Source organism: Trichoplusia ni, chromosome 18 (assembly GCF_003590095.1).
Source record: "Trichoplusia ni isolate ovarian cell line Hi5 chromosome 18, tn1, whole genome shotgun sequence".
In the NCBI taxonomy this organism is placed as follows: Eukaryota; Metazoa; Arthropoda; class Insecta; order Lepidoptera; family Noctuidae; genus Trichoplusia; species Trichoplusia ni.
The window spans coordinates 5080377-5105462 of record NC_039495.1 but is presented as its reverse complement, the minus strand read 5'-3'; the positions used below and the strand labels follow the sequence as shown (position 1 = coordinate 5105462).

At 34.3% G+C, this 25086-nt stretch overlaps 1 long non-coding RNA gene across 1 annotated transcript; it reads right to left on the bottom strand.

The window, feature by feature from the left end:
* Positions 1-1535: 1535 nt before the first annotated feature.
* Positions 1536-2096, bottom strand: LOC113502942. The gene is made up of 2 exons (XR_003401391.1): positions 1894-2096; positions 1536-1793 (listed from the first exon to the last, which is right to left on the bottom strand). It is a non-coding gene; the product is annotated as an uncharacterized LOC113502942 (long non-coding RNA).
* Between the last annotated feature and the right edge of the window lie 22990 nt (positions 2097-25086).

Here is a 25086-nt window from a genome sequence, read left to right as displayed (position 1 = left end):
TAATGCGATCACACGGACGGTTCCGGATTGGACCAGATATATCCGGTGTGCGTGAAAGCTTCTTTCCGATATTACGTTCAAAATGTGACAAAATGCGACGAAAAAAATGGGAAAGAGAATTAATAAACAATGGGAAAACATTTTCAATAACAATGATGACGATTGAATATAAAATAACAAAGAGCTTTATTTATATTATGCTCTATCAGATAGTTTATTAAAAAATATAACATTTTTGCTTTTATCAAAATAAAAATAAAACGAAACGTCGGGAACTAATCTAAAATTAAACCGCAATAAAATCCGTAAAAGTAGTTAGTTTCATTTCAATGTCTAACATTCGCGTAAACCTAAGAAACAACAAAAAAAAAACATGACGATAAAACGACGTAAAAATAAAATACATTTTTGCACCAAAAAGCTGTTAGACGTTAAATAGCAATTTTTATTTTTATGTTTAGGAGTTAGTGAAGTCAAACAAAAATATGCACATGTTTTATTCACTCTACTTTGATATATTTTTGTTTCATACATGCAAGTAAAGGGTAAAAGAATTTTCCCCATCGCTGAAACAATTTTACCATCTCCCCTTACCGTCAGTAAACAGTTTCCACCAATTTATTGTCTGCCATTCATATTTCACTGTAAACTCGCGCAGGGAAATGAGAACGTTTAATGCATCGGATAACACTGAATCGAAATCAATTTTATTAATTAAAATTGCCCGTTTGGTTGAACAAAGTATGTTGGAATATTGTTCAAGAGGAATGTATTGACGTTTAATGGATGAACGGTCAGTTTTTAATTTCATCACATCCCTAGATGCAGTGTCTCGACTTCAGTATGCTTTGGAAAAGGTTCCATTCATTTCTAGTGACTAATGTTGACTGATTGCTACACGTTTAACTTTTTTTAGATTCTTCCAGCCTTTTACCAACTTTCTTGGGATCAGCTCCCAGTTTAAACGGAACCTATGTTTTACAAGAAGCTACTGTCTATCTGACCTCCTCGGCCCATTTACCTAGGCAAAATCATATGCCTTAGTTACTAGTTGTCGGACTTTCTAGCTTCTGACTACCCGTAACAACTGTCAAAGATGTAAGAGTAAGCTTAAGCATGTTCAACTCTGTCTGAATGTTACCATTTTCCCATAACTCGTATTTAATCATGTGAAAATATTATTATGAACTAGCTGACCCGGCGAACTTCGTACCGCCTTAGCCTAGCTTTGATGCACTACTTTATTTTGTATAGTTGACCTATCTTAGGTATGAGTACCTATTCAATTTAAACTGGAATCTATAATATCCTCCATATATAAATTAATCCCTATTTCCCTGGTCTTGCCATATCTGAAAAGGACCTAATTTTATTAAATACAAAACAAAATATATATTTTCATAATAGTGTTTAGAGAATAGTTGTTCTGCCAACATTCTGTGCATTTCCATCAGCAGTAATGGCATCCCGAAGATGAATGTATTCCTCGGAACGGAGTTTTGCCTGGTTCAACCTGATAAATGTCAATCGTTCAGTTTCAACTTTCACATTTTATAATTTTTTGAAAATAATACAAATAGTAAACCTATACAAATTTCGCATATCCTATTATAACTGAATGCAGCTCTGTGGGGATTAAACACAACATTTCTATGTTGATTTCGATTCCGTTGAAGTTCATTTCGCGCTTCGCGTTGCTCATCAGTTTGATTTGCTCGTAGATTTCTTTGACTTGCCGTATTTTGAGTTCTGCGGCCTAAATTTGTACGTCTGGTTGGTGGCATTGTTAAAAACTGAAAATAAAAAGCTCTCATATATTTTCTGTATAACCAAATTGTAATATTATGTAGTCACCAAAAGTTACCAAAAATCGATATGAAGCTGTCAACTTACCGTAATTAACAAACAAAAAACTTCTTAGTCTTTATAACAAAACAAACTTTATCAAAAACTTAGAAAGCGGTTATGGATGTGATGCCACAGATTACCACAGTTTTTTTTTTTTAACTGGCTTGGCTGTTCAGCCATTCGCCAATGACGCCAATGTCAAGTTAGGGAAACAGATACTACCACAGATTACTAAACAGGATATGCGAAATTTGTATAGGTTTACTATTTGTATTATTTTCAAAAAATTATAAAAAAGTGCAATAGAATTTAATTAAGTAACCACGTTTCCGAACAAACTTAATTAAGTAACCACGTTTCCGAACAAACGATGCTCTTTTAATATAGTCTATGGCTGTGAATGACGTTGACATTCGTTAAAAAAAAATGACATTCGTAACGCGCGTTTTTTAAAATATGCAAAATTAAATGTATACTTTTCAATATTTCTGAGAGATTTTCCTAATATTTTTTTCCGTAAGAACCATCCTTGGACTTCCACAAACATTTAAAAAAAAGAATTATCGAAATCGGTTCAGCCGTTCACACGTGATGCCATGACAACGCGAAACGGGTTTCATTTTTATATATATAGATATACTCTATGTGAAAATTTGCGAACTCGCGCTCAATTTGAAGTGCCTCATCCAAATTAATATTCTTTATGAAAATAGTTGTTTTATTAATTAATATGAGAGACTGTTGCGAGGCATAACAAAAGTTAATAGCTGTTAAGTGATTGCAGCATGTTATTTTATTTCGTCTGTTATGATAATATAATTGGTGTTGTTGGGAGTTTTTATTGTTGTATGAATGATCGTTGTTATTTTACACTGCACCGTACTCCGTGAAGTCGGTGCCTGTAAAAGTTATGAATCTGCGTTTCGGTATTGTAGAGTTCAGTTGCCCTGTGTACTAATGGCCTAAGAGTTTGTAAAAAAGTAAAAACTTCCAAAAATCAAAATATTGTTTTCACAATCATTCCTCATCCTATTCTAAAATAGAGGTCAATTGTAGAAAACTAAGAAAGTCAACAGTTATTCAAGTTTAGTACCAAAATGTAGGGTCATTTCATTACCCAGGTATGCACACATTTCAAATGAATAAAACACTGTCATTTTTGCGTTGCGTCAACTTTGAAATGTTACTTCACAAAGTTACAGACTCAAAGCAAATCGCAGACGCGACATCTAAAGTTAGTAACAGCGCCATCTACACTTCACCAAATGTATTTTCACGGTTGACCGGCTAAGCGCTCGCGATTGTATCTCTCATTTCTCGATAGACGGCGCGTTTGTCTCGCTACAAGTTGTTGTGTGTTGTAAGGTACGCAGCAAGCTAAAGCGAATTAATTCATGCACAGCTTTATCTCGTTATAGTAGTATGAGTTGGTTTGGTTTTTACGTGTATTTTGTTCTCATAATTAAATGTATTGTTAAAATTAATTAATTAATAAATTTGCTTCTGCTTTTACTTTTGTTTTTCTGTGAGTGGGAGCTCGTCTAATATTAAAATAATTTCCTTTAAAATAATTTGTGTTTAAAGATTACTGAACGGAAAACGAAAAGACTCTGATTTTAAGTGAGCAAACGTGATAGCTAATGCTTGTTCTTCATATGTGACTGGAATAATTCGTTTAAAACTTGAAACTTTTTTTTATTTAGATGCCTATAATTATAGCCTAAAATAGGCCTCGTCCAAAGATTTACGCGATGACCCACAACGTTCTTGCTCTATCCGCATCCACATATTTCCTTCAATTTTGCTCTGACCGTCCAATCCACCTTGTTGGACGCCTGCCCATGTTACTTATCCCTCTGATATATTTATATTATTTATTACACAAAACAATCCAGATTTGAAAATGATACAGCAGAAAATATATTGTCAATTTAATCCGCCTGAAAATACAAAATCTACACAAAAATTTACCTTGAAAATAATGTAGAAAAATTTTGATAACTATCTCCGTTTCATTTGTTTGGCCGAAAGCCAGAAAATTCACTTGAATGGGAACATAACGAGAATATATATTGTCGGCTTGCAAGAGAACATGTAATTACATGTGTAAAGTATATCTAAATGGATATATCTTGAAAGTTAGGGTACAGCGCTAAACAATGTTTATAATTCATACCTTAGTGTGTATACAAATGTAATTGATATAAAAGCATAATTAGGGTTACATATTAAAATTTCGTTTTAATCGGGGTAGAAGAAATTAAAAAAAACTGTTGTTACGTAAAAAGTGAGTAAACTAAAATTAATTTCAAGAAGAAATAAACATTTAAAGCTCATCACTGTATTTAAAATTAAATAAAAAATAGATTTTGTTTTTCCTTTTGTAGTATCGATCAGTAGAAAACCCTTTTAAACTTGCACAATTTTAAACGGAAAACAATAATATCAGTTGAGTAATTTTTTTCAATGATTTTCCGTACAATTTGCCAATTCATATACTCAAACAATTCAATGACTCCCAACATTCGAAAAATAGTGCAAAAGGTTAAAAAATCTCTTAGAGTACTGTAGGTACTCTGAAAGGGGAAAAATCAGGAAAATAGACGATAAAGGATGAAAACAAAAGGAAAATCACAAACTTATTTTATTTAAATTGAACCTAACGTGCTCGTGTTTTCCGCTCCCGTAAGCCTTCTCTCTAATACTCCCGTGTTCAGTCTAATTTATTTGCTGGCTGTGCTTTTTAATTTTAAAGGCTGAGGGCTCTAAGGTTAATTATAAAAGAGGTTTCTAACTAATAATATACCAGTTACCGTGGGAATCGTGGCAGCTTTTCATGCGTTAGTTACAGATTTTTTTTTACAATTTAAATATGGTCTACATTTTAATTTGGTAATGAGAAAATGGGAGAAAAAATAAATGAATGATTAAATTTATCAGAAATAAGATGACACGGATATTAATATATTTGTGCACATTTGAGGGTAGGTTAACATTTTTAAGATCTTGTCTATGACAAACATTGTGGCCTACTGTTGGTAAAAATATCAAAATTGGTCGAGCAGATCCAGAGAACCCTAGCATGACACACATTACGCCCTTTTAATATAAATACTGATTTATCAGCACCATTTTGGAATCTTTAATTGAAATAGGATTCCGTGTAACTTGAAGATAGACCCAAAACTAACATAAGTTGTCACTTAATGCCATCAAACTTGGATAACTAACTATTTGATGAGGTCTAATTACTTGCGGTTGAGCCCTTTACAGATCTGGCACTTTCTATGACAGCTATCAGACTGTCAGTAGAATGAATAAATAAGTTGTTTGAATAGAAAATGACAGTATTTCTCTTCTATACTAAAGGGTTTTAATTCTTTAACGGTTTGCAATATCGCTACCTGCTAATGGTTTTTGGAACAAGGGATAGAACTTTGACACAATCTCGATACAAAATATGCCAGGATTCTACCTTTGGCAGTCAAATCATAAAAACATCATCTATGAAAATCTCAATTTTCTAGCTATCACTTTTCATGAGATACAGGACGGGCAGAAAGTAGATCTTCAGTAGTAGGGTTTTTTCTTCCCCCTTTGGGTACGGTTCCATAAAAATATACAACACATAAACGAAATGACCTAAAAGAGCACATAAAACAATAGCCGCAGCTTCCGTCAGATGGCACTAGTAGCGAGTAATTAAACTTACAAGAGGGCACTAAATTGTTTACTGTCGTAACCGCACAGATCCGTTATTAAAATAGCAATACTGGCCATATAGCCATGGGTTTTGTTTTGTGATATTGAGACATAATTAGAAAAACAATGCTATTGTATTTTAAGATTTTTGTATGAGACTTTCAATTGTTTTTGAAATATTATGATAATGGTGATAGTTTTAGTGATGTCAAAAACGACTTCAATGAATTGGTTTAAAGTATTTAATGTATTGTATCTAGACAAGTGCAAGTCTGATTCGCAATACTGAAGTATCATCTGTACAAATATAGTAACAAGAAAAAACGTTTTAATTTCTTCTTATTACTCGATTTTTATTTGTGTTATAGCGACATAGAACTCCCTGCGTTTCCTCTGATTCAAGGTAGTAACTCTAATTGTCTAACTCTCACGGTTCTTGAGGTACAGTCTGATGACAAACGCATGGATTTATAAATGGATAGACATTAGACAGCTAAGCCTTTAATTAGTTCTAAAAAATTAAGCGTTAATGTTATTTAGAATTGTTTATTAATATTTTCCAATGCAACCATTTCATAGTTATCTAAATAACTGCAATTCAGAATTCGAATACTCCGACCACATTAAGAACTCAATGAAATATTTGTCATTAATTTAAATAATTGAATTGGCTTTACCCGATAGAATTCCAGTTTGTCTCTCAACTAATGAATTTTACAGACTTTCATTCACTTTGAAACTCATACCACAAACTGTTAAAGCAAGACACTTTTAAATTGCTATGGTGGAAGAGAGACACGGCTATAGACCGCGTAGAGCACTATCTCGCTCAATAGCGACAATTTCGCTTTAATAGTTTGTGGTAGGCAATCAGTTCAAGCTCGGCTAGATAAACTTTCAATCGGTTTTGTTTTCTTCCCCGGATAAAGTTGGTCTGACAATAGTTTGTGTCTGTATAGGTTACCTTTGTGTTTAAAAGTTGGGTCTGAAGTTTTCGAGAAGTAAATTCTTGGAAAGTCAGGCTAAAGTCTTTTGTTTTTTCAAGTATAGAAGAGTTAGGAGACTAATCTATTGGATTGGTATAAATGCGGTTAGACTGAGTCCAGATACCCTCTGTATCTGGACTGCGGATATCTGGATTAAAATGGTTTGCGTTTTTATGTAATTTAGTTATGTAATGTAAAAATATGAGAGAAATAAAGACTTTGAATTGAATTGAATCTGTTTGCCTGTCACCAGTATTTATGAGATACAGTATAATTATGAATTGTCATATCTAGATTTTAGAAATTTTCATAGATGGTGATAATTTTGCTGCTGTTATAATAATAATAAATAAATAAATTCTAAAAGAATAGAATTTCTTTTTCTACGTACGTTTTTCTAATCTTTTGTTGACCTATTTTATGCGACCCTCGGTATCGCGAGTCATACTTGCATCAGACCAGTTTTATTATTTATTTATAAAACATGAAAAATTTATAGTTGAGACCAACATTTTATGATAAAACCTTAAGCTGCAATAAGCCTTACTTTTAATCTTTTGATCTGTGATATTTATTTTGAGCTGTGCAAAATGTGTGCCAATATGCAACTTTGTTAAAACAAAATTATAGAGACAAGTACATCTCACTTAAGTAAAGGTGTCATGGTCAAGTGACAGGTTCGCAACAGAAAGGAATAAAAAATATATGTATAAGTTACAATAAAATTTCTTGCTGTTTGCCGCGCTCTTGGAGTTACTGGTTCTGGAATCTAAAGTTTTTTAAAAGCCTCTTTTAGAGGCTTTTAGAGCCTCTTTTAGAGGCTTTAACGTGAAATAAAAAAAATAAAGAATAAAATACATAGTGAACCATATCGTTTATTTTGTTTTATAATCTCGGATTAACATTTATGTTAAATATTGCGTTAAAATACAGACTTCATTTTAAGGACATTAAAAGATTTGCTTAAGACCTATCTCCTAAAAACACTCACAAATTAATCTAAAATACTTGAAAAGTGATAGTTGAAGCGAAAGTCGGTAATTACCGCGACAATGTGGTGCGCGCTCGTTTCCGCGAGATTAATGGCCACGCCGCCAGCCGTCACTCATTAAATTGATGAGCGATGACGCGGGCAGTGGCGGGCTACGAAAACAGCGAAGATTTTTAAGGAAATTAGGGAAATGTGGCTGGCCTATATAGTTGATGCCGATGTAACTAAGGGGCTACTGTTTCATTTTAATCCCATATTAGAACACTTGTGGACAAAAGAGGTCGTATTTTGCTAGCCGGCTTCCAAAATTACAATAAAAGACAATCGGTTAATGTGGTAGCACAATTCTGGTAAAGGGGAGGGGCTCGCATAGCCTTGGTAATTAGGTTCCATCTTTACTGTTTCGGTAGACGCAGAAGTCCAAAAAATATAGCAGTGGTCTGAGCCCACTTTCACATTTCTGATTATCCAAAGATTTTATCAGGACCTTTCAATGTCTTTATAGCGCAATAAAATTAATCATACCTCCTTCTTACCTTAGGACTAAAATACACAACAACTGACTAAGAATTTACCAAGTTTATCCTACCTGAATTTCAACTCCGCTGTTTTCAGATCCCAAACTTTGAAAGGATTGCGGTTTCATCGAGTAATGGCCAGACTTAAAACGAAGCACAGATTAAGATCTGTATTTTGACACAATTTATTTAAGGTTAATAAATATAATAGAAATATGCTACTACAAAAGTCCGAACTACGAATTCTAAGATCTTAAAAGTCATAGCATTTTTCGATGTAACCACTACTCTCTTGGCGAATCTTAGTATTGAATTAACGTTCATCTTTGTCACTACTTCTGCACTTTACCTAAATGTTTTAAGATTTTGTCAACACAATAAATTGAATCTGATGTTCGGCGCGAATCTGACGTGCGGCGGTAACTTTCGCGACACGCAGGCTTCGTTCGGTCGTCTTTGAAAGTTCATTATCTCAGTTCTAACGTAACCCAAATTATTACCAACAATAGATCCGGACTATAATTTTACATATTAAACTTTAATAACGTATACCAAATTTCACTCCCAAAACGTAGAATGGAAAAAAAATCCTATAGTGAAAGACCGTCAAAATCATTCCCTTATAATTTATTGTCATATTTTCCAACTTGTTTTCGTAACATCCCAAGATTTTCAGGGTTTTACAGTAACATATATATGATTATTACAAAAAATATATTATATTTTTACTATTAACGCCAGCAATGTTTTACTTCTCCTATAGTAGATCCCGTAAAATCACCGTTCCGAAACAAAATAACTTCAAAGTAAGAACTTGAAAAACTATTATAGGTTAAGGGTATTTCCTTTTGACGATTGCGTCGTAAACCCAAAAATGTGAATGTCACAATAAAATGTAGTTTTATTGAAAATGTTACGTAATAATGTATTATGTTATTTTTGAGTTTCTCATGTCGTTCCAAATTTTATTGCATGGATATCCTAGTGGTATAGGTCACAGCGCCCAAATCGCGATGCTGCATTATTTATTGTTATACCGGCAACGGAAATACATAATCTGGGAGAATTTCGATTGTCTCACCGCTGGTGACAGATGGATGTACTACTAGGTCTTAGGGTTCATGAGAGGCAGCTTCGATGCCAGACGGACGGACAACTGTACCGATAGTGGAGCCTTGGTAATACACATGTACAGTGGTCTCTAACATCTATGACAAACGATTATAGTAGCAACCGTGTTAGTTATCTTGGTAAACAGTGACAAAATAACCTTAAAATCTAGAATTGGTAAGTTAAACTATTTTTTTTATAATTTGAAAAAGAGTACAACGCCTTTCGTTCAAGCCTTATTCCACACAAAAGTCAACAGCATGTATGTCACCCACAAGTTTGTAGATTATCAAGTTACGGGTTTACGGCGTTCTTCACAATACCTTCTAAAACCGGGCGATTCCGGGGGACATTCTAAAGTTACTGTCGTCAAAGAAGAGGAATGTACTTGTTTAATCAAGATAAACATTTTCTAGAGCTTTTCACTTTTTCTCGCAATGTTTAACTAAGTAATGCATGCTTCTTGCCTTAAGCCTTTACATACTTTAAGACAAACGTCACTTCCATTCACAATACTATTACACAAGTTTGTGAGTGTGGTGTGTTTGTGCCTTACAGGTAGCCAGAAGCTGAATATCATAAATTAACACCTGAGCTGCCTTCTTCGTGGAAAATAGTGTTGTCCTAGGATTTGATTCCAGACCAAAAAAATGGGTATATGTCAAAATTTCTGTACCAGTAGAAAGAAGTAGCAAATAATCGTTTAATTCTTTTTGTATCATAGTAGTTTCTTTCTTATATCATAAGAAAGAATTCTAAAACTTCAGATAGCCCATTTATTTTAGCTTGTAGTATAAAATATGATTTAAAACGTAGAATCTGAGGCAGCTGCAACTTTGTAATTTTTTCCTTTGGCTCAAATCCAAGAGCGATATTTCGTTGTTTTCATTTTTTAACAATCAAGTATCTACGATATTTGTAGCGCAGTTCGTTTACGTTTAAACAAACCTCTGTTCTGTTTTGCCAGGGTTAGAATTTGATTTCAAAAAATACTAGGTAGCGATACCACCAAGAACTAAAAAAATTGTCATGTCAGTCTGCAAAAAGAAGTGGAGTCAAAGTACAAAAAGAAAAAAGCAGTTACTTTTGAAAGCCTAAACCGGACAAATATTTTCTAAGAATCTAAGTTAGTAAGTATGATAAACATCGATAAATTAACGGTATTTTCAGTTGACTTAAAATCGTATTGTTCAGTTTAAAATTAACCGCATGTTTTTTCTTGACAAACACTTGTGAAAACGTTTTTATTACAACAAGTACATTTTTTCAACAGTAGAATAGTAAAATAGAACGGGAATTCAATCAGCACTAAAATAAGACATCCAATCAAATAAAAATAAATCCCTAAACACAATTACCTCAATACCTAAATTACCACTAATTAAGATTTCCTTCTTAACAGGCTAATAAAATGGACGGACCACAACAGAGGAAAAAATAAGGCCTTTTTTACATAATTTATTATAATAGCCCACAGGATTCCAAGTAAATTGGTATCCCCTGCCCAATGCCTAATAAATGCAAATACTGAACATAATACTACTGAAAATGAAATTACTTTTATGAGTTATGGAATGTTTATACCTACGTAATAAACGGTATGTGTAAGCCTTCAGACTAGGATGCATAGTTATAACGCTACTTTTTGGAGATTTCTTAGGGTTTTAGGTAACGCAAATTGATAGGCATATGCTGAAAATTTTTATGGAACGAATTGAGGTATTTTGCTTACAAAAACTTACAAAATTTCCTCGATGCCATATTGTTTGATTGGTGGGACATATTGGTTTGATATGATAAGACATATCGACTTATAATTTTAAGTAACTATTGATGTAAAAAATAACATGACAAAATAATACATGTTTATGGTTTGAGTCAAATGAAGATCCTTGTATTTTGGTTCGAATAAAGCTATCAAGTTTGTCTCGAAACAATCTATGTTGCATAAAACTAAAATTGACGTGTATGAGACAGAATTCGAAGCAAATACAAAAGTTGTTATTTTATATAAACGTTTTAGATAAATACACAATGAAATGTAACATAACAATACGCGTTTGTCTAAATTTACAAAAAACACTTCTCAACATTATAACACAGCAATATCCACGACAGTAACTGGTCAGTAACTTGTAACAGAAGTTAACTTCTCTGTTAACCACAAATGGACGGCAGTTAGTTGTCCGCACATTCCTAACTCTAGCAATACTAGAATTGATTTATTTAGCAGGAAATGTGCAATGGCTGACCGCGACCCGGCTCGGTCAGTTATTCATAATTGACTGTAATACTGAACTAAAGTTTATTGATGAATTGTTTTCATTTTGTCACAGTTATTATCTCACACTAAATCACATAAATAATAGTATAAATGTGAGAATTTGTTGGGTTTGTATTTTAATTAATTCAATAATGTATGTTGGAAAAGAATCAAAGCTAATTTCAGAAAGCTTAACGTAAGTTGTAGCTAGCGCAGACTGAAAGCAAATTTAAGTTTTAGTTTTTATGATTCCACGTCGAAAAAAATTATTATAACACAAAACAGCTTTTTTTTCAGACCATATAGCTATTACAAAGAGCTATTTTACGTATTAAAAATTATAAACAAACCGGTTTATCCACTTCGAAGTTCTGAGATAAAAGACTTACTGAAAGAATCTACTAAAAAAATCATTTTCCTATTCAAATTCATACTATTTGTTAATATAGATGAACTCAGCACCTCCTTTATTTTGAAGTCCGTTTAAAACAAACCAATAGGCCTAACGAACCTAGAAAACATAACAATAATAAATCGGACCGTTTATATAATGCTAAATCAAAATTATAACATACTATCATTTTCACAACTAATTCTTTATAACTACAAGTACATAACATTAATCTCCACTGAACACTTTCAAAATATGACTTCGTAAAATCCGTCTTTTAAATTTTTAATAAAAACTTTATGCTCAGGACTGGGTGAAACTGGTTTAGATCCATAGGATGTGACAAAAGACAGTCGCTTTTACGATTGTCACACACATGAACTGCTTTATGAGTTCAATCTTTCTCACAAAAACACATATTTTACTATGTGATTTTAATTTACAGTTAAGTTAAACTTTTATTACGATTTAGGGTTTTTATGATTGGAAATAAAGTGTAGTGTATAGTTTATTTTACGATAGTACCTAAATGTATTATAATTTGAAAGAAAAGGGCAGGCTGTCTAAAATACTTTTATAAAAATTAAAATCTTTTTCGAATTTAAAACTTGGAGTCTTAAAAAATTATTCGTGGACGTTGCCTGTTTTTTTGGACGGTTAGCAATAACAGTCAGTACATGACAGATTTACAAAAAGCCCAAATTTTTTGACCGCCTCCTAAATATTGGTTATCAGCAATTTTTCAACGGATTCCAGGTGCTGTGTGTTTTTTTTCTCATAATAATATCTCGATACTTACTAAGCATTTTGCTGCTTTAAATATCTTTTAAATCTGAAAGTCTTCATGGATTTTTATTGTTGGCTTACACACATGTTTAAATAACTGAAATTATTTTTTTAAGTCAGGATCATTAACAAACAGTGAACAAAAAACGATTTCTTAACCAATATTGAAAGAAGAATACACTTATAACCTTACCATCTTCAAGCAATCTTCGCCAGTTGGCTCTTGAGTTGAATCTGCTCGGTTCCTCAGGTCATGGAGGCGAGAGAGTACACGGTGGGATGCACATATTCCTTCGCTTGCATGGCCTGAGGAGCAGAGCAATACCGGAACACTCCGCCCCGAACACCACCCTATACTTACGTGTTAAGGTATAGTTTTCAACAACAAAACAGGCTAACAAAACATTGATTACAAAAAAAATATGCTACAAGGCAATTTGTACCATATGGCGTAAGAGTTTGAATTCAGTTTTGCGTGATTAAAAAAACAGAACTTTGATAAGAATAAAAATATTTATATTTAAACAATATTTTTTCTTAATAAATAAGTAATAGAGCATTTTCAATAAAACTATTGCAAGTCACAGTTTTCCTTGTCACCCGTCCACAAAAGTACCAGGAAAACATGAAATGATAGGAGTATTACAGACTCTGAGCTCGCAATCATTACAATAATCTAATTCGTCATTGGCGGAGGGCCAAGGCAATGATAGTGCATTATTATTGGATTGTTTCATATTTATGCTATCCTAGTACCATTGCATGCGGTTTATAAAGAAAGTTGGTTGAAATTGTTATTATAGTTAAGTGATGATGAAAAAAGAATGCATGTCGAAAAAAATATTTTCAGAACGTAATTTAAAGCAATATGCCTATTTTTTGAAAATATAATTGATCTTTAGGCAACTTATAATAATTTTATTTGTCATGGTATTTTTTAAGTCCATTTTAGCCATTTTAATAAGACGGGGGATTTTACAAACATTTGAAAAACATATACTCAGAACAAGCGATCGTGGATTACACAAAGGATTATCCTACGCGGGAAACTCGCGACACCTCGCGCACAGTGCGATTGGCGTGGTGACCTAAAACTACTCGGCTATCCGTGCATAATAATGAAAACACATTCACATAAAAAACCACAAACCTTCCATTTCAAAGTATATGATAACTTTTCACAACACGCCACTAAATCACTGGTTACCAAGCGGGACAAGCGAATAATATACGGACAATATATTATCCTTACTTATAAAATCCCCAATCTTTCTCATATCCCCTTATTTCACCATCCCCTTATACCCCGTATAATTCGCTAATCAACTTTAAGCGAGCGATTCAACTTATCCTCCACCATACAGTCAAGAACACAATACAAACTGTTAATATTAATATCGCCTCTATTGCGATGTGTTAAGGTTGGTTTTGAGTTTCATTTGTGTCCATTGTGTGATTGACTGTACTCTTTATTTACTTTTCTGTTAGTGACGTGACTTAATAGCAGTTGCTGTGATTATATGGATTTGGTGAGTTTAAATTATGTTTGCTATTTGTATATTTTCTTCTAAAATTCGAAAAATGTATAAGCGTTAAAAAAACAAGTAGAGTAATTTAATAAAAAATAATTTATGTTAAAACTCTATTAAATCATGGTTTTGAATTTTTTTGCATGCTAACCAGATGGTTTTTTGAAACCAGTTGTTACGTTTTAAGTAATCACGGTTTAGTTTTAGAGATTGTTTTTAGAGAAAATACTTTTCTAAGTACCTAAATGCAGAAATACGTCATCTGTGAAAATTTCAACAGTCTATAATGTGTAACAGCCTAATTACCAACGGACTGTCAGGCACACGGATAGCTAGCAAACCCTCCTCGTCTTTACCCTGAAGAGCAGGCACTGAATCCTGAAGAGCATTTCAAAATCACTACAATTTATTCTCCACTTTTCTAAAATCTAGTAAATAAAGTTATACTCCTAAATCTCAGCCTCTATTTTTTTCATAAGCTGGCCTGACCTGACCAAAGCATTTCAGTAGAAGCAAAATATTTAGACTACCTTTGAGATGTTGGTTCGTTTGATGGAGTGGATGTTTGCGCTATCTTTTATATGTATAAACATCTGACTAGAAAATCCTGCCTGGAAGTAGTTCTGTAAGTATATCTTGTGTATCCATATTTTGGTTAAACTTTACAAGTATCTCTGACATTTCAAATATCTTCCTAATACGAGTATTATGAACGCGAATGTTTGTATTTATGGATGTTTGTTCCTCTTTCACGCAAAACCACTGAACGATGGACGAAATTTGGTACACAGATAGTTCATAATCAGGATTAACACATAGGAGTTTTTATCCCAATATTCCCGTCGGATGATTTTTGATATAAAGCGGGTGGGCCCGCGGGCAGTACATTCATATTTTTTTAAATAAATGGTGTCTAAGGGAAGGAAGGAGGTCTTCAAAACACTCAAATCAAAAGCACAAAATATCCCGAGTTAGAACAAGCATTCGTGGAACACACAAAATGATTGTGTTACGCGGGGATTGAACTTTTGTGTAGCAGTCATGATAATTTATGAGTCCGGTTTAGTAACGAGTGTTATTAAACCAATTTTTCACCTATCACCTGACTCACCTGACTAGTTTTGGAAGTTGCGTCATCTGACGATGATGATGATGGTTAGAAAGTGGTTGGGCAATATCGGAAACTAGTCGTACCTAAGTAAACTAAGGAAAAATACTTTTATAAACACTAGATATATAAAAACCAAAAAAAGGAGTGCATTTATCAAAAACCTAAATATAAACGGCCGTACAAATATTTGAAAAGTTAACATTCTGAAAAGTAATTCACTTAGTGCGGTTTATCGGTCGGAAACGAGATTTTCATTCAATATTTATATTCTAGAATGAACTTAATTTAGTTAAGGCACGATTTTACGTTTTGTTGACTATTTTTGTAGTGGAAATTTGATAGCATTTTTATTTTTAACACAAAGTTTAAGGCATTGTTTATTTTTGAAACAAATATCGTTTTAACTTTAGTATAGTTTCAGTGGACTCTAACTTTAAATCGAACGTCACTACTGCAATTTGCTTCTTAAAAGAACTCATAAAATAAAATTATCTGCAGGCAATAAGTACCTTCTTATACCTAAATTGCGCTGCTTTCTACATAATGTTTACGTACAAGCAAACATTAAAAAGTGACTAAACACACAATAACAGACAATTTATTCATTTCGATGCTCAAGAAAAGAAAGGTCACATGTCAATTACAAATCAGCAATTAAACACATGCATTTGGTGTATCTTATCGCAGTGCCTGTTGTCCTGTCAATGTATCATTATTTTCTCACATGTTCAAGACATAAGACGTGTACGCACGCTACACGAAGCGCACACACCCAGCATCCATCATCATGAGTAATTGTCTCTCTGCAGGTCAGTGAACACAGCATGAACTACGATGCCGTTGCCATGGAAACCATACAAGGGTTAAACTGGAATCTGACTAAGGCTCTTAGCTGTATGTCATGAACAGTGATAGTTTGGAAGCGGACATATTCATAGAGGATGTATTTCTTTAGACAATTAAAAATATTAGTTAAATTTAATACATGGTATGGATATAGTATCGGCAAGCCGAAGACAGGGCGCTACGGCGCACATTGGGGGAGGCCTATGTCCAGCAGTGGACTACTAAAGGCTGATAATAATGCTGATGATGATGGTTATAGTTTATTGGTTTAATGTACATACAGTCATAAATTATATGGTGTTAGATTAGGGTCTTCTGAAATGTGAGTCAGCGATAATTTTATTTTTTATTTTGATAATATAGCCTTAAAAACAAATCTTCATATGAAAGTGACGGGTATAGGTTTATTTTTATTTGTTGAGACTGATTGGTTTTTTTTCAAATAGCATTAAAGTATAACAGCTTACTCTGACCTATACCAATAGTATAATTATGTAAAATTATAATCTGTTTTTAAAACGAACTGGGCTGTTTTTGTAACGACTAAAAAATCACGGTGTATAGACGCAGACAAATACTAAAACATAATAAACCAATATTAATCCAAACATTTAAATGCTTTTCAGACGAATCTAGTTCAGCATACGGTGGCAATCCGTTTAGCGGTCTCCCTCAGACAAATTGAACAAACATTCTGCATTAGGCGGTGCCTATTATCCGAAAACAATTAGTATCATGCTAGGTGTTAGCTATAATACTGGTTGTAATATAATGTGGTAGAGTTTATTGCTTCTGACGAGGAATATAAGGGGTAGTCAAATATTAATTCAAAGGAGCAAAGATAAATTTTTTTTTTTCGAAGACTGCTACGATTGCAGTGCTACGAGTAATATGTCATTTTTTTACATATCAATTAATCGTTTAATCAACTCAGCCTATCAATGCCTACGGCTAGACGTAGGTCTCCCACAAGTGGCGAAAGAAAACCTGCTCCTCCACAATACACATAATTATGGTTAATTCAATTATTTTTAAGAATTCTAAGCTACCATTGTAAAATGAGCAAAGAAAACTGGAGGAAACCTAGAATTTTATTTTGCCTATTTCAGTATAAGGCTTCACATTTTTCTCGCATAAACTCATTAAAAAATTGTGAGCTCCATCAGCAAAATAAAACTAATTTATCAATGCATTTAAAATATTTTTTTTCTTTTCCAACAGCAACACAAATCCAATTTATCTGTGAATAAAATATATAACCAAACATACCACAACACACATAAACAGTTTTACTATTTTACAAGTATTCAGAACGAAAATATCTCAACCATTCTTCAGAACGACTATTAAAAAAGAAGAAATCTCGCTCCATATTCAAGTGAAAACTTTTTAATCATCCGAAATCCAAGACGCACGCTTAATGCGACACATTCAGCTCTCATCGCGCTGCTTGCACAATGGCGACGTACTTCCGTTTCCTGCAATTTGTCACTTCCCCGCTTCAAGTCGCCTTCTTAATTGGACGGATTTAAATTAAATTTCGAATTCGAATCGAGATTGAGATTTTGCTTTGATTGGGGAATCATTTTTGTGGGTCTTTAATGTTTGAGTTTGGAATCACATTTTAATTTACTGAAAAAAGTATGTTACGATATGATATTAATTACTCAAAAAATATCTAATCACTTTAAACACTAAAGCTTTCCACCAATATTTACATAACTTAAAAGCAAAACTTTAATCAAACCTCATTTTCTGCGTTTGATCTGAATTTCCTCCATTTGAACTAAAATCAAAGTGAATCACAGAGCAGCAAAGATGAACTTCTAACGTATGGTACTTCATACTTCAGAACTTGTACCATGACATCTTAAAGCAAGACTGCTGCCATTGTGAAAGCGAGATAGCGTTATGCTCTGTATTGCGCCATCTCGTTTCTACAGCGACAAGACCACCGGTCTAAGTTATCATGGTACCGGCACAGGTCCCACGTAAGTGAATATCTGAAGTATCTTAGAACAAGTATCCCGATATTTGAGAACTTTGACGTCTGAGCATTCCGAATTTCCCCAGCACTACTTTATGAAAGGGTAAAGTCATAACTTTCACAAGTTTATCATTTAAACGATCGATCATGATCCTTAGAAGAATATTTAAGACGTGGAATATGCTTGCTACGTCGTAGCAAAATACGTCTACGAGTGCTACGAATTCTACGTGTTGCTACGAGGTGGTTTTGACAAACTGGAAACTGGACCGAATTGGCATTGGACCAAAATCAATGGCCCTTGAAATATACTACGTTTTGATAACGAAAATAATAACAGACGAATTTTCCAACGTAACGGTTGAACTGAAAATTCAAGAAAATATCATTAGCTAGCAAGCTATAGAAAAGGATATTATGGAAAATGTATTTGACACATTAACTCAAGACTTCAAACTTGGACCTTACGATGGTCTATAGGCATAAATAAATAAGCTGATTATCCGAAGGTACACATAATTAACCATGATTCAGCAATAGTTTGTAATTCGTTATGTTGAGTGTAGCAACTAACTGGCAAGCGTTGCCAATGCACGTTTCCGGCAACGCCTCTCACTGCGACACAACAAATATGTATCAGTGGGATAACTTCGAAAAACTACTCAAACAGACCCATGACACCAGTCAGCGGACGCGAGTGCTAATGCTTGAGTCAGGACTTAAGATGAGTATGTAAAATGAGTTGACTCTTCGTTCAGAAAAACATCTAGTTGTTTTCATTAGAAGTAGGTTCTACATTTTTGTTTTAAAGGACATATACTATCCAAATTCTAATCTATACTAATATATAAAGCTGAAGAGTTTGTTTGTTTGAACGCGCTAATCTCAGGAACTACAGGTTCAAATTGAAAAAATATTTTTGTGTTCAATAGATCATTTATCGAGGAAGGTTTAGGGCCATAAACCATCACGCTGCGACTAATAGGAGCGAAGATACAATGGAAAATGTGGAAAAAACAGTGTAGATATAAATCATAACTTACATATATCTTCTAACCACGCGGACGAAGTCGCGGGCAACAGCTAGTCTAGATTAAAAAGAATGCCTGATTAATTTGTAAGTTTATACGAATTGAAACTATAATAATAAGCGTGAAACCGTACTGCTTCTCTAAATGGTAATGGTAACTTGAACATTTTTTAATACTTAAAAATAAATTGTTCACCTTCTGATTGACTTATGTTGTGACGCCCTACAGACGTAGGAACAGCGTCTGTCAAGCGGAAGGACGCCGCTAGCCACTAGATTAGTTCACAAGATACCGAGAGAATTAGCTTCGTCCGGACTCAGATAGCAGACTGTACAGAGACTGAATTTGTCTCTAAGCAGTTTCTGTCTACATCTGATGTCGACTGTCATTAGCTTTGTATTGATGCGGATTCAGGATATATGGATTAGGATTTAGTGAACGTTTTCCATTGAAAAGATAGAGAGAAATCAAAATATTTTTTATTCTCATTACGAGCAGGTTCAAAAAGTCATTATTATAGCCATATTTTACTACTTAATTTGAAGTGTATTCAGGCTAATCGAAATGATCCCACGGGAAAGTAAAATCGTGATAAAATTATCCTATGTGTTAATATTGTTTATTAACTACATAATTATGTGTGTAACGTGTCTGTGTTTCGTCAAAATCCATTCAGCGGTTTTTTCGTGAAGGAGGAACAAACATCCATACATACAAATTTTCGCATTTATAATTTTAGTAGGTAGATTGTAAGACAATGCGCTAGGGTATGGAAAAAAGCTAGATGCACATTCTGGAAGATTAATCTATCTCCATTCCAAAATTATCAAAAAAGCGGGTCAGTACACAGACAGAGGGACTTTCACATTTTAAATTGTTTTTATGGATAGTAACATAATTTAAACAATAACTATTAAAGTAAGTGTACAATTACTCGGATCATTAACTCTCTGTGTGTTGATGAGATTATGTCTTTGCAGAGAAATTTTCCTTTTTTATGTGGTCATAAAATGAATGTTGTGTTAAATTCAATTCGTTTACGATTGGAATGTATGACTTTATGGGCCGTAACAGTATTTCAGGTATGTAATTTTTGTTATGTTTTCCAAGAATTTCAATTTTGTAAAACCTACGTTTCTGAAGGATATTTTTATTCATCTTTACGTTACGTAAGTACGTAGATCCGTTAACAAGGGTATATTGTTAAAAACAGAACCTACTTACTGAGATATCACTGTCTGTCCGTCTTTTACCAGGCGTAACTTAAAAACAGTGATAATTAATCAATAATGTATTTTTGTAGGCTCTATAACAAATACAAAAAAGATCGAGGTACGGCAATGTTTATTACGGTCATAACGGTTTTGGGTCTCCCTCAAATTTATGTGACCTAACCAATTTGTTGTTCTTGGACTTGCGAGACTGAGGGGCATATACAAATAGGCCTTCTACTATTTGTATGGACCCCTTATGTTACTTTCTAACACAAAACAAATTAGGAAACATATTTTTTAAAGATTACACTTCCAGTACACAAAGGATTTTCCTCGACTGTTGCATAAAATGACCCACACAACACAACCTTAATAACATCCTCAACATTCAAAATGTAAAGAAACGAGCAATTGTCGTAACGATTCCGATCATTGGCACAACCCTATCGTTTACTCGCAACACTAACCGGTATTAATGTGAGCACAGCTATACGCGTTCGAAATATAAACGCAATTCGAAGGGACATGCCCGATAACATCGATGTTTATTTGTAACGAATCCGATACGATTTTATTCGATTCCCGCGATTCGATTATCGATGTGCCAAGAGATTTGTTTTTGTATTAGTTGGATTTGTTTGGTATAGGGTTTAATTGGTGGTATTAGATTTTATAGTGACTTAGAGAGTTCGTAATGGCTCTCCAGGGCCTCAGGCTGTGGAAATATTGGAAATGTTAGTTTAATTAGTACTTCTTCCTAAAATACAGAAAGGTCTGAAAATTATAAATAGATCGTCATTTTCTTTTAGAGCACCATAAAAATAGAGTAAAAATGGAAACCTATTATTATATCTCGACCGTCCATCAAACTGTATGGCATGAACCATGGATTTATGGATTTAGCAAGTGATAATTATTTAGTAATTCGCTCATAGGTTCGGTACGTGCTGGGACTTGAATTTGCAGCCCAACAGCCTTAGCACTATGTCACCACTGCTATTAGGTCAGTCATAGGTTCCACAGTTCGATGAACGACTAGTGAATAATAGTTAATTTGCAAGATCTTTCATTGATAATGTTATAATTTTATTTTTTTTAAACCAGTGCTTAAAATATGTCTGCATGTCTTTTTAATCCCATGTTTCGTTAGTGTTATGCAATTACCCTGATATCAAAGTTTTTAATCAAAACAACTCTAGTTTGCTTACAAAAATACAACACATTGTTTACAACCTTTCCATGCCATGACAACATACGCCAATAAAAGCAAACTAAAACTTTTCTACGTTGTCAATGTTGGCTATGTTACACAAGGGACCAACTTAAATTGGAAAATGGAACAATGACAATAGTTGACCGCAGTTATTTAAACTTAATATATTAGAGATCTGATAAAACCTGTTGTAGCAATATTCATAGGACAAACTATGAGCTGTGTGTGTACCATAAATTTAACGGTAACCAGGGTGTGTTAGACATTTGCGTGATGAATGGCTATGCATTTCCACGCATCGACTAAATGCGAGAGCGGTTGCACAGCGGTATAGGTTTAGCCAGTAAGAGTCTGACACTAACCGCTTGCTTCCGCGTGGACATTATTGTCCACGAGAATACCCCCGGCTAATCGAATGGACTAAAAGGTTGTATTGAACCAGTGCAATAAATTAATGACTATAACCTTAGTTCCGGACGACCTCCGTGGTCGAGTGGCGTACGCACCGATTTCAAGGTGTCGCTAGCTCTGAGGTCTCGGGTTCGATCCCCGGTATGTAAAAATTCACATTTCTACATCGCCTCGGGTCTGGGTGTTTGTGGTACGTTCGTTGTATCTGAATTCCATAACACAAGTGCTTTAGCAACTTACTTCGGGTTCAGAACAATGTATGTGATGTTGTCCGCATTTATTTATTACTAGCTTGTGCCCGCGACTTCGTCCGCGTGGAATAGTGACTTCCGGCAGAAAAGTATAGATAGCTGTGTCCGCGACTCCGTCAGCGTGTAACTCCTTGTGTATTAAGTTAATGTATTGGTAATATTTATTATTATTATTTATATTGGTAATATTGTTTAGATCACGTTCACATAAGGCTTAACCCTTTATAAGACAGAGAACTTAAAAATATTTATAGCTTTTAAACTTTATAATAATGTGTTAAGGTTCAAATTCTGGTGGCAATATAAGTACCACTGCCTTATAAAGGTAAGGTAAAGGTACCTATAAAACGAAAATACTTTAGTGCAAAGCTTCCGGGTAAACTATATTGAAAGTTGACCCGTCCGGCACGTGAACATAAAGACTTTTAGAACTGCTAACACGGGAAAGAGCAACATACAACTGACCATGTGAGAAACAACTGACACTGAGATGTACTCCAGCAACACGAAAAGTCTGCCCTTGAGCCTTGTTAATTGTCATTGCATAACACACCGATACTGGGAATTGCGTCCTTTTAAATTGGAATGGAAAATTATTTGGTATTAAGGGTGTTCTGGGAATAAAGACGGTTTCTCCTGCACCGCAACCTGTTAAAATTTGAGCCTCGATTATATTTTGTTGCAACTGGGTTACTTTTAGTCGAGTTCCATTGCAAAGTTGTGGTGGTTTTAAATTTCGGAGCATAATAATCGGTATCCCAATTTTTAAACAAATTTCATGAGAGGGAAGTCCGGGCATATTTAAAGAATTTAAAAATTCTATCGGGTAATTAGTGGCTTCTTGTTCATCGACCATTCTATTTATTGATCTATAAACTTTGCTTTCCCCCTGTATATTCGACAGTATTTTGTTATTGATCTCAGATGCCTGGTCATTGCGAGGAGTTAAAATAGATCTTTCGCATAGCCAAGAATTGTCCCTATTTAATATATTTGTTACGTCACCGTAAACCGACGATATAAGATGTGGTTGAGATTGCACCATACAACATAATTCAGGCGTCAGTATAAGTTTTCCTTGGTGTAGTTGTGGATAGGTACCTTCACCAATCTTTAATAATGTGTCAGAAAATTGACTATCATCCGGGTTATCTCCAGTTCTCACTCGCATATTTATAGTCAAATGCACATATCTGCGCATATATCTCGCCATAAATAAGAGCTTTTCAGGCAAGCCCTAACCTCATCAGCTCAGGTTCCCCGTGGTATTACCGGTAAGGTTTGTCGGAAATCACCACAAAATAAAACCGTGATACCGCCCATTGGTCGATCATTTTGTCTTATATCCCTTAAAGTTCTGTTTACCGCTTCTACTCCTTTTCGATGGGCCATCGTACATTCATCCCATATGATTAAACTACACTCGCGTAATACCTTAGCTTTCTCGCTATTTCTTGAAATACTACAGGTTGGATTTTCCGTGCGATCTAAATCAATTGGTATTTTAAACATACTGTGAGCAGTTTTACCTCCTGGTAGCAATGTTGCAGCTATCCCTGATGAAGCTACGGCAAGAGCAATTTTACGCTGATTTCGAACATAAGCCAATATTAATTTAGTCAAAAAGGTTTTTCCAGTTCCTCCAGGTGCATCTAAAAACCATATTGTTCCCAAATTATTTTGAACACTATTGCACACGCGGTCATAAACTGAACGTTGTTCTGCAGTCATCATTGGGACACCGTTTTCTAATGTTGTCAGCAGTTCCGTTAAATTGTAACCAATCTCTGCGGAATATTCCCTATTAGTTACCTCTCCGACTGAGGTTGGTGTTGGCAAACCATATTCACAGAGTGATTTACCGCCTACTGCTGTTAAGTCATCCTGAAGAGCTAATAAGCACTGATTTATGGCAAGATCACGGAAATTATCATTAGTTGTGCCTTCATCATTGTTAGGTATATTTCTAAGAAAGTCTTCTGAAAATTTTTCTTTATATTTTTCCCATAATGTTACAGCATCTGACAAATTACAAAATGTGAGTAATGTTACAAATAAATGGCGTAACCGTCGTGGATTATCACTAACACAGGATTCTGCTAAAGCGTCATCCCAATGCTGATCATTTTCAAGCAAATGACGCGCTTGGCAAGCTGCTTGATAAGTGGGATAAACAACATCGTCTACTTTTCTCAAATCTATAAATGAGGTTGGTCCTCGCACGGTATGTAATAATAATCGCAAATAGAAACACTCAGCGTTGTTAGGATGAACGGTGTACACTCTACCAAGAACATGTTCTTTAAAAATACCTGACTCGCCATCTACAGGCCTGCCACGGCGTCTTCGATTAAAGACACCCCGTTGCTTATCGTAGGTATAATACGATGGAACTTCCTCATACAAAAGAGATTTTGCAAAATCATCAGTTTGGCAAAGTCGAAAGAATGCTAATAAACTTGTTTGTCTAGGGTTCTCTAACCGTTCTGTGACATTTTCGGCGTTGAAATATATACGTTGGCCGCCTTCAAGATGAACATCCAGATGAGTCACAGGTGGATATCTTTCGTGAATGTTGAAACTTAAGATCCGCCACACAGCTTCTGAAGAACTTATATATCTGCCTGACTGAAATCTTGTAACTTCATCATGTTCATTTCTCAAAGCAAATGTAGCTTGGTCACTGCCCTTATTAATATACTTACAAATATATTTTATTGACTCTACACTATTACACATTTCAACATTTATGTGAGCTTGAAATGCTCTGGACAACACAGGAGAATACGGAACGACCCACCTATTATCTAAAGTAACTTGTTGTCCAGACACTCGCTTTTCAACAGTAAAACCATCATTATCTCTTGAACGGCGACGATATAATGGGTATCCATCATG